The sequence below is a fragment of the Oryza sativa genome, chromosome 2 (genome assembly GCF_034140825.1).
Source record: "Oryza sativa Japonica Group chromosome 2, ASM3414082v1".
NCBI classification, from domain to species: Eukaryota; Viridiplantae; Streptophyta; class Magnoliopsida; order Poales; family Poaceae; genus Oryza; species Oryza sativa.
Window position 1 is genome coordinate 11,115,677 of NC_089036.1, and position 5,270 is coordinate 11,120,946.

Sequence of the window (5,270 nt, forward strand, 5' to 3'; positions counted from 1 at the left end):
ATCATGTTTTATCATCTAACAACAATAAAAATATGAATTATAAAAAAATTTCATATAAGACGGACAGTTAAAGTTAGACACGGAAACCCAGGGTTTGCCTTTTTTTGGACGGAAGGAGTAGATTGTTGTAACACCCTGAAAATTTCTGACAATAAAAATCACTAAAATTTTAAACTTTTTAGAACTTTTGCATCATGCTAGATGTTATGGTTGCTATTGCTTGCCAAACTATTAATTTTCACGATTGAAGATTAAGCTAAAGCTGTACAACTAAGTAGTAATTAGAATAAGATAATTATTATTAATCCTATAAATATTTGTGCACATGATAGCAAGCCGAATAAAGTACAAGTCAATTATTAATTTCTATAATGCAGACTACAAATTGAATGTTAAATACTTGAACCATGTTGACAAGTGTCAGGACATCTAAGCAACCATGAAATAATCGCCACTACGATGACCCTATATAAAGGAGCGTTCCACTGGAATATTTATATTAATATTTATAATGTTCATTGAGTCTCTCATGGAATAGATTCACTCATATAAAATATTTGGTCATGTAAATAAATTGAGTAAATATACCACCACCCTTATAATGTATTCTATGGAAATATATTAATTCTATATCACAGCCAGCAATTATTTAAGTTAATTATAGAGTAACCCAATATAATGCAAATTCATTTGGAAATAAGTAAATATTCAAATACATATTTGAATTCCCAAAACCAAAATATATATATTACATCTCAATTCAAATTCCAATCCCATTCACTTTTGCAGATTAGCCCCTCCCTTTCCTTCCTTTCGCTTTTCTTCCTTTTCTCTCTTTTCCTAGCCGCCACTGTTCATTGCCCGACACCTGTTCGACATAGGCCCAGCCCAGCAGATCAGGAACGCATCCATCCCGTTCCCAACCCTTGCAGCACTGCTCCCGTGTGCCGCGTGCATCGCATCGATCTCGCTACCACCCGACGCCGCGCCGCGCCATGCCTCCGCACCTGCGCCACTCCCGCGCTCGCGTTGTGCCATGTGCCGCATCCACCCCTCCCATGCACCGCGCCGCACCCGCGTCGCACCGTTTCCATGTGCCGCACCACGCCAAACTCGAGCCACGCCAAGCCGCTCTTCCGCCGTGAATCCCGGCCTCCAACCGCTCTCCCGTTTCCCTCCAAGAAACACGGAGCATCGCCATCGTCACCATGCCGCTCTGCGTCCATCGGTTAAAACTGCGCATCCCTACCGCGCCCGCTGGACAAAACAATGCCCTTCCTCCAGCTAGCGCCTAGACCTGCAGTACATAGGTTATAGATGCGATGATTAAGCCACAGAACCTTAATGGAGAAGGAGATAAACCCTTATCCGCGTCGTCCACCTCATATTCCTTATCCGATTGCCATTAGAGCTCTAGCTCATCCAGGCCATGTGCCGGCGATCTTATCCCCATGGTTTCCTTACATCCTAAGCTAAGCCCCCAACAAAAATCCCCATTCCTCTCAGCTTTCTTCCCGAATACATTTCATCGAGCACCTTGCGATCACTCTCTCACCACCGCTAGAGATCAGCATTGCGAGGCTCCCCGGCCGGAGCTGGAGGTTGGAGGGAGTGGAGGAAGAGCCGTGCTGCCGCCGTCGCCATTGAGGGAGCTGAGGACCGCTGGACACCGGGAACCACGCGTCGAACACTTTCGGGCATCGCCGACCGCTAGCCACCTCTGCTTTGTCTGCACCGCACCACGCGTCGCCGCCCTTCGCCGTCTCTCCATCCTAGCGTAATCCCTCGACCCCATAGCATCCTCTAACTCTCTAATAGCTAGCATCGGCTCCAATTTCGCCAAATAGCACCCGTGGCCGTACCGGCCTGGCCGCCATTGCACTGCCGGCGAGCTCGCCGTGGACAAGCCATCCGGGAGCTCCCCTCTCCATCTAGCTGATGAAATCGAATCCCCATACGCCGTAGACGCTCACGCCCTCACCAGTTTGGTCGGAAACCCTCCCTATCGCCCTAGCACCTAGCTGCCCGAGCTCAGCCATGCTGCGCCACTCGCCCTCACTCCGCCGCGCGTCGCTGACGGTGGTGGGAGGTCGCCGGAGCCTCTCCGTACTTTCCGCAGCCGCCGCCGTGCCGGCCTCGCGCCATCCCGGCTGTGCCCAGCGCGCATGGCACGGCTGCCTCTGCCCGGCTGGAGGTTGAAGACGACCTCCATTCGAGCCACTGACAGGCCGGGCCCACTCCTATATTTCCCCTAGCAAAAATTAATCCGGTGGAAAAGGAATAAACCCGGGGTCCCACATGACAGTCAATGTAGTTGTGGATAGGATTTCGGATTAAGAACAAATCTATTAGGAACAGTAACTTTTCACAATTTCTCGGATTAATTCGAAATTGAATCTTTAAACTAGTATAACTTATTCATTTTAGCTCCGATTCGAGTGAAACTTGAACCTAAATTTATCTAAATTCATAAGCTTTCCAATGGTATGTAACTCACTGTTTAGTAAAATATATTTATAATTGTTACATAATTAATATCAAATGATTAGATTATGATCAACTTAAAAATATGCTAATAAATAAAATTGATTATTGTACAGTAAACTAGGTGTGAGGATAATTCTCTTTACCATGCTTTATCACTGTAAAACCCATGTAAACTAATTAGAAGCATATGTGGTCATACTCCTACCATAACTCGATAGATCAACTCTGATTTAATGAAATGTGTATCCCATTTATATTATGATGATTAGATCCTAAACAAGCCGCCATGACAATAGGAATGATTAAGAGATTATCCGTTTGCAAACACGAATCGACCCCAACAACTATATTTTGCTTGTGCATATTTGATTGAATATTGGTTTTTCTCGCGTATTATAGAATTTGTATATCGGTTAGTCGTGAGGCAACGTATGCAGCTTCCAGGAGGTGAAGGTTGATCAAGATTATATCAAGAATAAGAACTATCCTGAGCATGCAAGTCATCACCCCACCCCTTGAGCATGTTGATCCCAATTGCGAAATTGTTTTGTTTACAAATAAAATTGCATGCAATGATGAATATCCTACTTGTTATTATGCCATGCCTTTGATTATTGCTTATCTCATTATTCCCTTGTACCCATAATTACGTATGAGTCCATAGTCACTTGTGACAAATGCTGAGTAATGCTAATTTAGATTCATGCATTCTCATATTTATCAAATGCTTTATGCTTGGGCAACTACCTTGGGGAGGGTAGTTGAGATACGGCATGTAGAGACATGAGTGCCACATTGCCATGGCATTGATGAGATGATTTGTGAAAGAAAATTAAAACTAAACAAATGTTTTCGACTGGGGCGGCTGGATGATTTGGGTGGTGTCCGGTAAAGGCTAGTGCCATCCCTGGTCAGTTAAGGACAGAGCCATGAAGCTAAGCATGAAACGACCCCAATACAACCGTACTTCTCGAATGGGTATAGACCTAGCGGAGTAGATAGCCGAGCGGAGGCAGTACCCCTGCATAGTGGTTTCACTTAGGTGTGTGGATGAACAAGCAGTCTGTTGGCGGATACCCGATACGGATGGCCAGATGGCGGATACCCGATACGGATGGCCAGAGACTGACTTGTCAAGACTACAAGACTACAAGGAGATACCCAAAAGAGGACAGCATAGATTGGGTTCAACTACAGGATGCGATGTTAGACTTGCGTGAGTTTTCTTCCTCGGGAGCGCCAGAACTCCTCTCACTGCTAGAAACTTATGACGCCTAGAGTGCATGAGGACTTAAGTTCATGGAGCGGGTACTGCCAATGTGAGGTTATTGAAAGGCTTTGCCGTGACGCGTCTCATGTGTTGGGACGAGGCTCATGTGTTGGGCAGTTGCGGAGTACGGGTAAAGTGTACATCCACTGCAGTGTGAGTAAAACAAATCTATTCGAATAGCCGTGCTCGCGGTTATTGAGCACCGGGACATGTATTACACTTGGCTAGACTCTAATTTCTTAATCTGATTGGGATGGGATATGCATCATGATTTTGTACTAGTGGATCAACTTCTCGAGAGGCGAGAAGGGGTAGACCCCAGAAAACCATGATGGCCAGTGGCGGGAAGCTATCCTTGGGAACACAATGGATGGTGGATAGAACCGTCGCTGTTTAATGAACAATGGAGTTAAAACTTGATCAGTTTATGCTAGGTCTTAGGTTTGTGAAATGATATTTGAAAACTCAGCTTTACGCAAAGTAACCATAGCCACTCCTTGTATTATCCTGTACATTACTACATTTTGTGTGGTGGCTTGCTGAGTACTTTTGTACTCATTGTTGCTCTATATATATCTTTTAGCAGAGTGTTGAAGAGAAGCCCTTGTTAGTGCGCTTGCGTACCTAACAAGATGATCGGAGTTTAATTCCATTCTAGGTCTCGTTTCCCAGTCGACTGCTTGTGGTATGTCAACCGGGCCCCTGTATTATTTTGTCTTCCGCTGTTGTTTCTCTGATAGTTGTTGGCCTGCCAGGCCCTAATGTAAGCATTTAACTCTTTTAGCCTGAATTCATTCATGATATGTTGTGATTCGGCTATGTATGTGTGTACCAACTACTGATCCAGGGATTGGTACTGATAAACATAGGAGATTTCCGATTTCCAAAATCGGAGGTCGACAATTGTTGCTTCGCAAGAACAAGAGAATTGCTAGGAATCAACTGGAATACTCCCAAATCATTGGCTCGCTGATGTACCTAGCTAGTGCAACTAGGCCTGATATCTCCTTTGTTGTGAGCAAGTTGAGCCGGTTTACCTCTAATCCAGGAGATGATTACTGGCGTGCGCTTGAGCGAGTAATGCGCTATCTGAAAGATACTATGGAATTGGGGCTTCACTATTCTAGGTATCCTGCGGTACTGGAGGGATATAGTGATTCTAAGTGGATCTCTGATGTGGATGAGATAAAAGCCACTAGTGGATATGTCTTCACACTGGGTGGTGGTGCTGTTTCGTGGAGGTCTTGCAAACAGACCATTTTGACGAGGTCAACCATGGAAGCAGAGCTGACGGTACTGGATACTGCTACTGTTGAGGCAGAATGACTGCGTGATCTATTAATGGATCTTCCTATTGTTGAAAAACCGGTGCCGGCTGTCCTTATGAACTATGACAATCAAACGGTAATTGTCAAAGTGAATAGTTCTAAGGATAATAAGAAATCGTCTAGACATGTGAAAAGACGATTGAAGTCTGTCAGGAAATTGAGAAACTCCGGAGTTATAACGTTGG

At 44.9% G+C, this 5,270-nt stretch overlaps 1 long non-coding RNA gene across 1 annotated transcript; it reads left to right on the forward strand.

Annotated features, from left to right (window-relative positions):
• The first annotated feature begins 1,552 nt into the window (after positions 1–1,552).
• On the forward strand, positions 1,553–4,660 carry LOC136355025 (uncharacterized). The gene is made up of 2 exons (XR_010739034.1): positions 1,553–1,777; positions 4,344–4,660. It is a non-coding gene; the product is annotated as an uncharacterized lncRNA (long non-coding RNA).
• Positions 4,661–5,270: the final 610 nt, after the last annotated feature.